The 13053-nt window shown below is 46.8% G+C and overlaps 1 long non-coding RNA gene across 2 annotated transcripts in view; it reads left to right on the forward strand.

Annotated features, from left to right (window-relative positions):
* Nucleotides 1–1626: 1626 nt before the first annotated feature.
* LOC142586893 (uncharacterized) overlaps nt 1627–13053 on the forward strand; it is a 46441-nt gene continuing 35014 nt past the window's right edge. For both annotated transcript variants that reach the window (XR_012829283.1, XR_012829282.1), the window contains exon 1: nt 1627–1755. This is a non-coding gene — a long non-coding RNA (uncharacterized LOC142586893). The remainder of the gene's footprint in view (nt 1756–13053) is intronic.

The raw sequence follows: 13053 nt of genomic DNA on the forward strand, positions 1-13053 counted from the left end.
CCTTTGATCCGGGAGCGCTCGTGTGGCTCTCAGTCCCTTTAACTGCCCCTGGCCTCTGATAAAAACTGGTCCCCAAGTATGAAGGCCCTTATAGTGTTCTCGAACGCGCATCTCCTGTGAACTATGTCATAGAACCAGTTGAGCCATCTTCAGACATGCGCCGCCATGGACGAGACATTGTCCCTGTCGACCGTTTAAAGCGTTACTACAACCCGCTCATCGTGACGAGCGGTTAGGTCGCCGGACGGCTACCTTCTCGCTCCCTGGGGGGTAATTGTAGCGAAGATAGACGATAGTGGGTTCTGCACTACTGGCTCTAAACGCTTGTGGGTCGAGCGCTCCTGCTCACAACGGCTCGCGTGCTTGGAAGCTGTGACTGCCCTGCCCGTCGACGTTGCGCTGCTCCGAACTCTGCCTAATAAACACGTTTAGAATATATATATATATATATATATATATATATATATATATATATGTAAGGGTTTCCTTTGTAGCACTTAGCTATGTTTGGGTGGATGTCTCATTTTTCTTTTATTATGTCATTATTAGACAACGTATTTGTGATGCAAGCCTGCTTTTAGATTGCCCTGCCAGCACCGTATCTGGCAAGAAATAAAATTTGTAAGAGACTTTAATACTAGAAATCGTCCATTTGTTGTTCACATATCCGAATAAAATATATTAGGTATATTCAAGTAAGCCTGAGATTAAGTGTCTGAAATCTTTATTTCCTAAATAATCCAACGGCACTTCTCTACGATCCGAAAGAACCAAAATGCCTGTGTCCCATCTTTTCTACCGTGCTCAGCTAACGTGAGTCAAGCCACCTTTTCACAGCTACTTGCGTATCGCTTCATTTATTTAACTGCACCTTGTTAGAACAAGGTATTATTGAGAAAGCATAGCAAAAATCACTGTTCCTTCCTTTCCTTGACGTACAAGTCCGAGGGTGCTACATGTGAAATATAAAATGGATAGGCCGATTGTGGGATTTTCTGTAATGGTAAAAAAATTATTATGTCGGGAAGCACGGCATCGAATCAGGTGTAGAAATGCACTGCAGGTGATTTTGATGCAGCTAACAAAAGACGTTAGGCTCTTGTAACTGAGGCACAGCAGAAAAAGTGACTGGAGATAGTTTTACTTACAAGAGGCATAACAATGGGATAAAAGGAGCGAATAATAATTTACCATAATAAAAATTTTAAAGCCCCTCTTTGTTCTCTGCTGATCAGCTACTGATCATTTTGAATGTAGCGTTACGTGGGACGGCGAGCAAGAAGATCTAATGTTTGTTCATTTCTCGTTCCAGTTCTCTGCCCGCTCTTGGGCTGCATTGATGCCATTTTTATTAAAGAACCAGAAATAGTTTGAAAACCGCTTCTTGGCTGACAATTCAAACAATTGCGCGAGGTCGCACGGGCCAGACACATTTTGTTTTTGGTGAGGTTGAAAAGAGGGGGGGGGGTGTGGTTAGGAGCATTTAGAAATGACAATAAGCGCCGCGTATTTCCTAGTTAGTGCAATTCAGACTTTTTCTTACAGTTTCGTTCTATCAACTTTTTTGTTTCTTGATTCCTTGGTTTGTGCCGCAATACTTGCATGTAGGAATAACTACATGCAAATCAAAAACAAGAAGCTTCTTTCACGTTCTTAAGTATACTAGCTACTACAGTAGAATTCATTTCTGCGCATCGCTAAATCGTTTAACACCAAAGTGTAGACTTTCTGTGTCACTGCTACCTTGCGCACTCAGTAAGTGTCTTCCAGTTCTTCCTACTGAATATATTTCACGAACGTTTATGAAGCATCACAAAAATAACATTTCTAAAGCAACAATGCAAATATTTGTGAAAATGCACACTAGATATCTGCAGCAAAGTTAGGTGGAAATTGTTACTAGTCATTTTCTATGCATCCATGTGACTAGCACACGTTCATTTGATTGAACGACCATAATATAGTACGTAATTTGTCATACAGTTACGTTAACATCCCGTCCTCACTGCCAAAAGGAGTAAAGTGCTTTTTTGCTGACAGCTGCTTCGAACACGTGTAGTGCCACAAAGTGTCGAATGTCGTCAATGAAGTAACAGTTGTGTCTTCCGCGCTTTGGATGCTATGTGCCGTGCACAACTGTGGTACTTCCAACAAGTTAGCGCGCCTGCCCTCTTTTTTCGTGTTCTGCGATTAATGTTTCATGCTGTGCTAATGTATTTCGTCTAATACATCAAAATAACGGAGACCTCGAAGAGCTCCCAGTTATTGTTTTTCAGCGAGGTAAAAGAACCAACGGTTAGTCAATGGGCTCCGCAGGATCTTGTGACTTTAGTCTCGCTTTCGCCTCTTTATGCACCCCGTTGTTGATGCCCACTACACACTAACGCGTTTTCTACGAAAGCAAGTATCCTTCAAGTGCACTGCAGTCTATGGCTCCTCTGTTTGTCCAATTTCTTCGCAATCTACCGTACCGAACCGTAAGTATTTCTTGCGATTCATTGAGGAGGATGAAAAACTTGGAAGACCTTGTTGTCACTCTACGCGATATCTCGAAAGTTAGCACGGCATCGCCGTGACTCTACGCGAAGCGTTCAAGGAGGGTTAGTCATTTACATTGCGTTGGAAATGGGCCCTGCTCCGTGCATGATCCGCGAGCTGGGCATCACTGAGATAATTAGCTAACCGAATTATTTAGGTAGACAGAATTAAAGAAAGAAGGCTACTTGCAAAACACGTGGAGAAGGATAACGTCATCAGTCGCCATTGCAGTACTGAAAAGAAAAATATTGTGTCCCAAGGAATGCGTGACGGAAAGCGATACAGACATGGAAAGCCCAGAAGCCACCAAGAGCCACTAAACTAACACGAAAGGGACAGAACACGCCGAAGTAAAGGGCTCACCAGAGACGCATTTACATCACCAGTGACAGTCGAAGTCAGCATAGCACGAGAAAGTAAATAAGACTCTTACTGGCATGGCCGTTGTACCTGTATCTGGCCATTTATTTGGCGAGATGGTTTAGGGATGTATGCGTTCGGCACCTTTCCTCAAGAGGCAGGTAGAGTCCTAGAGAAAAGGCTTAACGGTTGGGCTGACCTCAGCAGTTGGGTTGCTGCAGCTTCCCTGGAACATTTTAAGGAAGTTTGTTTCTCTTCTGTCGCCTGTGTATTGGACGTGTGCGCTCATTTCGATTTGTTTTGATATATTGCGAGCACATCTTCGGCCTGTATGGTTCCAGAGCTGGTATTGGGTTTTAATATCGGTACCTGCTTAGGTAGATGTTCCGAGCAAGAAGCCGGGCTCGGAAGTACTTGTGGTCACATCTACTTCGGCCGGCTCCTAACGCAGCAGCCTTCACCTTTGCTATGTGATGCTCAATTTATGGGATGGCACCATAGTTGCTCGAAGTGGAATGTGCATCCTCCTATTTGTAAGCCAACACATGAGCGTCCTTGTTAACTAAGCAGCCAGCATGACTCATGACGTCTATTTTCATCTTAGTGCCATAAGCCAGCATTTAGCCAGCAGCATTCTTTGGTGAAACGTGTACTCTTGAGGTTTATTCGTAGGCCAAATGACAGCTTCTATGCTGCCTGCGATAGCTCAATGCGTCACACACTCAATTTCCAATTACGAACTACTTCGCTGGCATGGCATCAAATCCCAGTTAAGTGATAAGCTTTATTTAATTCTCAATTTGGCGTAGCTGCGGATGACCAGGTAGGCTGACAACGAAAATAAAGCATGGTAAGTCACCAATGAAGGCAAGCATCGTCATTGGCGTAACAGACTGGATGAACAAACAGGACGGGAAAGAAAGCAAACTCAGTGTCAAGCACCTTACTGCTATTGCAGTGAAATTGATTCCCAGCGCATTTTATTTGGAAAACACCACTTTCGTGTTAAAATAACGGCGTGGTTGTAACTAGTCTGTGGTAGTAGCGTTATGCAATTAACATTAAGGTTGTTTGAATAAACAAACAATAGTGAGATCGCGCTTCATTATGGTCAACAGGAAACAAAATGGATCAGTTTTTGAACAGATGTTATTATAACTGTGGGACTGTTTGATCAAAAGCAGATTTGACTGAATTAGATCGAAACTATATTGCGTCGTCTAGAAATATCCCCAAATAAAAATTTTGAGCAGGTGATTTTTTTGTTACATTCTTCCTGTAATTCTTTCAGTTCTCGAGCTTTAGCTCTTGTGCAAGCTACAAGAATTACAAGAATCAATTGTTTATATATATATATATATATATATATATATATATATATATATATATATATATATATATATATATATATATATATATATATATATATATATATTATAACGCACACTTGTGTGGCGGTGCTTTAACCAAATTACCCTGGGCAAACTTGTGCACTACAAACAGCTATACGAGAGCCTCGGTAGAACGTCCACAGTCTTTTCACTAGAGACCCGCACCACTTCTTCTTTCCTCGCGTCCCGCACTGATGGCATGTTGCTCGGATTGAGCGTGCCTTGCGAGCCCGCGTTGCCCGCCTCACTGCCGCTATCTTTCGCAGGTAGTAGCAAACAGCTGGACGGACGCAGGAAATGTTTGGCGCGCCTAATTTTAAATCATCTTGCGTCAATGTATATATATATATATATATATATATATATATATATATATATTTATATATATATATATATATATATATATTGTAATGGGTGCACTGAACAGTTCCGAAGGTAACGTCTCTTCGTAACCGAGGAGGCAGGTGACGCAGAGCAGGAACAGCTGGTTGCCCGTACGGCTCACACTCGTGCCAAGCACTGGCGATCCGGCTGGCCCACTGGTTGCACAGCAGGCATGGAAGAGACGATCTGGCTGGCCTTGCTCTTGTGCTCTGCTTCTTCATTACAGTTACCCCGGTGCAAAAGCGAAGCCATCCTGGCGACTTACGACGCGGAGACGAGCGGGTCATTGAATTGCTTCAGGCGGCGCACGTGAACAGCATCCCGTCCACGGCGGCGCTTGTCGGATGTCTATGTAAGTGGCTCTATGACATAGTTGACCGGAGAGGTCCGTTCGAAGATGCGGTATGGTCCATCATACTGCGAGAGTTTTGTCGAAAGTCCAGGCGGGGTAGAAGGCACGGACAACAAGATAAGGGTGCCGGGAGCAAAGTTCGGATTCCTAGCGTCGCCATCACGATTGGCTTTTTGTCGTTGTTGGTCAGCGGAGGTGAACTTTCGGGCTAATTGACGGCATTCCTCGGCGTATCAGGCGACGGCTGAAAAGGGAGCACATTCTGACGCGTCTGGTGTATAAGGCAAAACCGTATCGATGGTATGGGAAGGATCGCTCCGTAGAGAAGAAAGTATGAAGAAAATCCTGTGGTAATTTGTGTAGCCGTATTATATGCGTACGTGACAAATGGGAGGATGATGTCCCAGTTTGAATGCTCCGATGAAACTTACATGGCGAGCGTATCACCAAGGGTGCGATTGAAACGCTCTGTAAGTCCGTTAGTTTCATGATGGTACGCCGTGGTGGTCCGGTGAACTATGTGGCATTGAGCAAGCAGAGCTTCAACCACCTGCGACAGAAACACACGGCCTCTATCACTCAACAGCTCCCGAAGTTGGCCATGACGAAGAATGAAACGATGGAGCAGAAAGGATGCAACGTCACTGGCGGTCGCTGCAGGTAGAGCAGCGGTTTCGGCATAGCGTGTAAGGTGATCAACTGCGACAATAATCCATCGTGTTCCAGCGGGTGTTAGTGGTAGCGGCCCGTACAGGTCAATTCCCACACGGTCGAAGGCACGAGCAGGGCACGGAAGCGGCTGTAATAATCCGTGGGCCGGATGAGGCGGAAATTTGCGGCGTGGGCATTGCGGGCACGAGCGGACAAACTTTTGGACAAAAGTAAACATTCCTCGCCAGTAGTAACGTCGCCGCAGGCGCTCATACCTCTTCAAAATGCCTGCGTGTGCGCATTGTGCGTCTGTATGGAAAGACGCGCACATTTCGGAACGAAGTCTTATGGATAACCAGGAGCCACTTGCGACCATGGGGCTGGTAGTTCCTTCGATACAAGAGTTTATCCCGGACAGCAAAATGGACAGCTTGGCGATGCAGGGAGCGGGAGATGGGAGATGCAGGCGAGCCAGAAAGCAGATCCAAAAGAGAGGCCACCCAAGCATCCTTGCGCTGTTCTGATCCGAAGGTGTCGATGTCGACCGAGGATACCGCCTTAATGGTGGAGAGGGAGGCCATGTCGGCTGGCAGCGGAAAGCGGGACAGAGCGTCAGCGTTAGCATGCTTGCGGCCTGAGCAGTATATGACGTGTATGTCGTATTCTTGAATGCGCAGAGCCCAACGTGCAAGGCGTGCAGACCGGTCTATTAAAGAGGACAACCAACAAAGGGCGTGACGGTCAGTAACCACATTGAAAGGCCTGCCGTATAAATAGGGGCGAAACTTCCCGAGTGCCCAAACGATGGCCAGGCATTCTTTTTCTGTGACGCTGTAATTGCGTTCCGCTTTGGTCAGCGCACGACTGGCGTAAGCAACGACGTACTCGGAGTAGCCAGACTTGCGCTGCGCAAGGACCGCGCCAAGGCCAATACCACTGGCATCGGTATGCACTTCAGTTGGGGCGGTGGGGTCGTAGTGTCGCAGTATAGTCGGAGACGTCAGGAGACGGCCTGAGGTCACGAACGTGGTGTAGCATGCAGGAGACCAGGAGGATAGATCGTTGGCGCCGCGTAAGAGTTGTGTCAGAGGTGATATTATGGAGGAATAATTGCGAACAAAGCGTCGGAAGTAAGAGCAGAGTACGATGAAGGCATAGAGTTCTTTGAGTGTCTTAGGTTTCGAAAATTCTGCCACGGCGCGAAGTTTTGATGGGTCGGGGCAAATGCCGTCTTGTGATATGACGTGACCTAGAATCATGAGCTTGCGCGCGGCGAACTGGCACTTTTTCAGGTTCAGTTGGAGGCCTGCGTTGGTCAAGGATGGCAACACTTCCCTAAGCCGAAGAAGATGCTTGCTGAAATCAGGGGCGAACACAACGATGTCGTCGAGATAGTACAAAGACGTGCTCCATTTTAGGCTGCGCAACATATTGTCCATCATTCGTTCAAAGGTAGCAGGCGCGTTGCATAGGCCAAATGGCATCACTACAAATTCGTATAAACCAACTGGCGTAATGAATGCAGTTTTAGGGCGATCAACTGCTGACAGCGGGACCTGCCAGTAGCCCGAGCGTAAATCCAACGAAGAGAAGAATTTACCGCCTTGCAAGCTGTCCAGAGCGTCGTCGATGCGCGGTAGATGGTAGACGTCTTTGCGGGTTATCTAATTGAGGCGGCGATAATCGACGCAGAACCGAATGGAACCATCTTTTTTGTGACGAGAACCACCGGTGATGCCCACGGGTTATTGGATGGTCGAATGATGCCGCGCTGAAGCATGTCGTCCACGTGCTCACTGATCACCTGACGCTCCTTGGCGAATACGCGGTACGGGCGCTGCCGCAATGGTGCGTTGGAGCCAGTGTCGATGTGGTGGCTGACGGTTGACGAGCGACCCAGATAAGGCTGAGCGACATCAAGAGAAGAGCGAAACTGTCCAAGCAGGTTAAGAAGCTGGGAGCGCTGCTCGGAAGTAAGGTCATCGGCAATGAAAGGTGTGAATAAGTCAGGTGATGGCGGAGCAGAAGTGGAAAGTGCACAGAACTCGGTGAGCTCTGCATACGAAGTGTCCGACACGTTGGTTATAAACATGTCCTCAATAGGCTGAACATGGCCAAGTGCTTCGCCGCCAAAAGCCATCAGGGCGGTAGGAAGCGGATTGCAGACAACGATGGCGCTGAAACCGGCTGAAATGTCAAGCGCGGCGAAAGGCAGGGGAACGTCTTTGCGGGTCATGAAGAGTTCTGAAGGAGTGAAGAGGACAATGCCTTCAGAGAGAGCGCCACAGAAGACGGGAACAACGGCAGACGAGTACGGCGGTATGGCGATTTCTTCCCGAAGGACTAGCTTAGCGGGAAGAGAAGTGGCGCCGATGAGGGGTACGTCACACAGAGGCGATTATTCTACTTCTGCACCTGCACAATTGATGACGGCGTTATTTCGCGAAAGAAAGTCCCACCTAAGTATCACGTCGTGAGAACAGGAATGGAGAACCACAAACTCCACAATATAGAGAACGCCCCAAATAACAACTCTAGTTGTGCAAGCTGCTGAAGGCTGAACTGGCTGGGCGCATGCTGTGCGAAGAGAAAAACCAGAAAGTGGCGTCGTAATTTTTCCTAAAGCGCGAAAGAGGCGTTCTTTTAGGACAGACACGGCTGCTCCAGTATGAATTAGCGCAACAGTAGGGACGCCGTCAATGGCAAGATCGACAACGTTCGAAGGCCACAATGGAGGACTTGTACAGATCGATGGCGACGCAGTTCTTGCCTCTAGAACTGCGGCGCTTAGTCTTCCTCTTGCGTGGGTGAAGGGCACCGACGCATGGGGGACAACGAGCGTCAACGTGGGGAAGCTGAACGACGTGTAAGGACCGGGCGCTCGGCTGGTGGCCTGTTCGACTGCCGACTAAAATAGGTGTCGTGGTAAGGCTGCACGATGGCGTAGGGAGGCGACTGCACAAACTCATCAGAGTGCAGCATGCGGTGGCGGCAGAGTCCTGCAACGTGACCGGGAATACCGCAGGCATAACATATGGGCCTGCTGTCTTGTGTGCGCCAAGGATTAGTAAAGGCAGGAGCAGGTCGATGAACGGGACTATGAGTGGTTGATGGCGGCCGAGGATGTAGCGCAACGAGTGGTTGACGAGGGGGCTGCGCGTCGAGGGATGCCTAAGTAAGTGGCGCGGCGGCAGGGTACTGCTGATGCTGCATTGGTAGAGCCTCAGCAACTTCGTCTTCAATAACCCGCCGGAGCGTAGGAGCGAGCGGGGTAGGAGCCTGTTGCGGGAGCGGCTGCTGTAGCTCAGTGAAGGGTAGCAGAGAAAGCTGACGTGCAACTTCCCCCCGCACGAAAGCTTGGATTTGTGTGAGCAAGGGGGAACGATCAGAGGAGGTTGGCATGGAAGAGAGGGCCTCGTCAGCCATTGAGGGGCGCCTAGTCAACTCGCGCTGCTCCTCAACTCGTCGTAGCTTTGGCACAAGTTTATGAGCTCTGCTACGGCGCCCGGGCTCTTGGCGATCAAAATTTGGAAAATATCATTGGCGATGCCCTTAAAATGTGCTTCCATTTCTCATTTTCGGGCATAGACGCATCCACACGTTTGCATAGGTCGAGAACCTCTTCGGTGTTGTCACGTGGTGGTGACGTTGAATAACACAGTAGCAATACTGTGAACGACAAAGCTAACTTTTATTGGGCGAACCTGTGCCCACTAAACAGGCTACACTTATAGCACAACGATAGCGGCGAACACGCTCGGCGATCGTCGAAAATCTGATCAGCGAGTCAAGCGCGTCGGCTTTTATACAGCAGACATCGATTGTTCCAGACTAATCGTTGGGACCCGCATGCGTTCTACAAAGTTCTACACCATTCGTGTCAAGCGATGAATTGAGATAACACAAGGTTCGGCGACAACAGACAGTCGATAGAAGCATCGATAACTTTCCAGAAACGTCGGATACATGCAGGCGCGTCCCGCGCTGTGCGATAACATTTGTTAGGCGGCAAAATGGGTCGCCCGATAAAGACAAGTACACGTGTCAATATAACAGGTGAATGCTTCACCGGGTTTTTGCGCTCGCTCTCGTAACCGCTGCTCGGCGCGCAACTTCTGGCCGGCAGGGCTACCGAAAACTGCAGCGAAACTAGTCTTGAACGCGGACCAGGACTGAAAGTCGGCTTCGTGATTTTTAAACCACAGGTGAGCAACTCCCGCGCGGTAGAATATGACGGCATTTAACTTGGCGGTGTCATACCATCGATTGTGCATGCTCACGCGTTCGTACGTAGCCAACCACTAATTGACGTACTGTTCATCCGTACCGCTCAAAACCGCTGGATGGCGTTGTGGGACAGCGCCAGAGAGGGCAACGGGAGGGTGGCGGTGGCGTCGGCTGTGGAGAGTCAGGCATGAGGGAAGGCAGAGTCCGAGACCGGAGTTCCAGGGTGTAGGTGCTCTTGAGTACCCCGCACCTCCACAAATTGTAACGGGTGCACTGAACAGTTCCTAGGGTAACGTCTCTTCGTAACCGAGGAGTCAGGTGACGCAGAGCAGGAACAGCTGGTGGCCCGAACGGCTCACTTTCGTGCCAAGCACTGGCGATCCGGCGCGCCGACTGGTTGCACAGCAGGCATGGAAGAGACGACGATCTGGCTGGCATTCTTCTTGTGCTCTGCTTCTTCATTACTATATATATATATATATATATATATATATATATATATATATATATATATATATAAGCAGCGTAAATAATATGATTACCTTTTCTAATCCTGTAAACATGTAAGGCTGTAGCCACTGTTGAAGAAAGTTAGAGGTAGGGCTCCAAAGATGTAAAACCCTCAATATATAAAGCATCCCAGTATGAATTTATTTATTTATTTATTTATTTTATTTTATACATACCGCAGCCTCGGTGAGGCTATTGCATGAGTGGGTAGTGAAAAAATGGAAAGCAAGAAAACGAGATACAGGCACAAAAAATATGAATATCAAGCATATGTAATAGCTTTCAAAAATTCTTGCATAGGTAAAGAGCGGATGCTTCCAGGCAGTGAATTCCAGAGTTCTATGGCCAGTGGAAAGAAGCTGTGCTTGAACATCTCCGTTCGGCAAAAGAAAGGGATAAGGTTGAGATTATGAGAACTAATGATATAAGGTGGACTAAAGTTCAAATAATTATTTAGTGTGTCAAGGCGCTCAGAATGAATCAGCGTGTGTAAAAATTTCATGCATTCTAAGCGACGGCGAGATGAAAGAACTAAGACCTGTAGCTGTATCATGGGAAGAAGGGGAAAATCTCGGCTATAGTTGCGAAAAATTAAGTGCACTGATTTCTTTTGGACTGATTCTAACTTTTTAATATCGGATTTCTTATGAGGATTCCATATGATGCAGCCATAATCAAGAAAGGGGCGGATAAGTGTTTTATACGTCATCAGTTTGGTATCCTTTGGAGCCTTACGCAATGAACGATGGAGGTAACCGAGACGTCCAAAAGCTTTGTTACATATGATGTCAATATGTTTCGACCATGACATGTCTTGGGAGAAATGAAGACCATGGTATTTAAATTCGGTTACTCTTTTTAAATCTTGACCATGGAAAGTGTACGCGAAAAGTGATGGAGAAGGGCGCCTGGAGAAGGACATGGAAACAGTTTTAGAGAAATTAATGTTCATTTGCCATTCCTTGCACCACCTACAAAATTTTGCAAAGGAGTCATTAAGTAAATCATGATCCATTGGTGTGTTAATACTATGATAGAGGACGCAATCATCAGCGTAAAGACGAATACTAACGGCACGTAATGCGGCAAGTCATTAATATATAATAAGAAAAGAAGTGGGCCTAAAACGGAACCTTATGGGACGCCGTATGAAACACTGACAGAAGAGGAAATAGAGCCGTTAAATTGCACAGACTGAGAACGCTGGGTTAGGAAGCTATGTATCCAACCAACCAGAGAAGGGTTATTAAGAATGGAGTTAAGCTTGTAGAGGAGTTTTGGGTGTGGTACGGTGTCGAAAGCATTCGATAAGTCAACAAAAATGCCGTCAATCTGTCCGCCTAAATCTAAGGACTGACGAATATCGTGCTTGAATTCGATTACTTGGGTAGTGGTAATATATCCGCGACGGAAACCATGTTGGTAATTGGATAGGATATTGTGGCTCTCAAGACATTCCGTGATGTGTTTAAAAATTATATGTTTGAGTAACTTACATGAGTGGGCAGTTAATGAGATGGGTGTTTAGTTCTGCAGAAGTTGAGCGTTACCGGATTTGTATATCGGAATGACCGTAGCAAGCTTTCAGGATTGGGGAACAGTGGAGGTGGGTAATGATTTACGGCAGATAACGGAGAGGTATCTGCTTGTCCAAAGGGAGTAGCGAACGAGGAAAGAATTGGGTATGTCATCTGGGCCGCAGCTCTTTTTAGTATCTAAATGAAGGATCATGTTCAGAAGACCTGAGCTAGAGACGACGAAGTCTTCAATAGGAGGGTATGAGTCACATCTAAAAGGTGGAAGGGAAGAGTCATCCTGTGTGAACACGGAATGAAAATAGGTGTTAAAAGCGGAAGCAATCGTGAGTGAATCTTAAACTGCCACGTCCTTAACAACTAAACTGTTAGTTGTGCTGTTACTTGGCATTATCGATTTCCAGAACGTACGAGGGTTTGTTTTCATCAATTTTGGCAAAGTAACAGCACAGTAGAAATCCTTGGCAGATGTTAGTTTCTGGCGCAGTTCCTTCTTGGCATCATTGAACTCTGCAATTTTGTCAGGATTACCATTTCTGTTAGATTTGCGCAATCGCGAAACACGACGCGATAAATGCAGCAGACCTCTTGTCATCCACGGTGAATTAATATTTTTCTTTCTTGTTGGTTAATACATTTGGTTAATAATTGGTTAATACATGTTTCAACAATATTCTCAAAAAACCCTACGGCAACATTGACATCAATGTTCAAGGATAATTCATGAAAGTTCTCAAACGATTCGCTAAGTGTGTCGGTAATTGCAGCATCATCGGCGCGGCTAAAATTACGAAAAGTGCAGTACTCAATCCGCGGTTTGGCAACAATACAGCAAACCGAGAACAGCACGGCTTTGTGGTCAGAAATCCCGTCAGTAACGCAGCACTGGAAGCCACACTCGAAAAGACTTGAGCCAAGAAAAAACAAATCTAGGCCAGCCGTTTCCCTGGTGTTCTCGTGGACAATCTGTTTAAGACCGAGTGATAGGGAAAGGCGCAATAATTTTCTTGAGAGTGACACGTCGCAGCCGGTAGTGGTGAGAGAGGGCCAGTGAATGCCTGGTGCATTAAAATCTCCCATAAGTATTATATTTGATGATTTCGAA

Source organism: Dermacentor variabilis, chromosome 7 (genome assembly GCF_050947875.1).
Source record: "Dermacentor variabilis isolate Ectoservices chromosome 7, ASM5094787v1, whole genome shotgun sequence".
NCBI lineage: Eukaryota > Metazoa > Arthropoda > Arachnida > Ixodida > Ixodidae > Dermacentor > Dermacentor variabilis.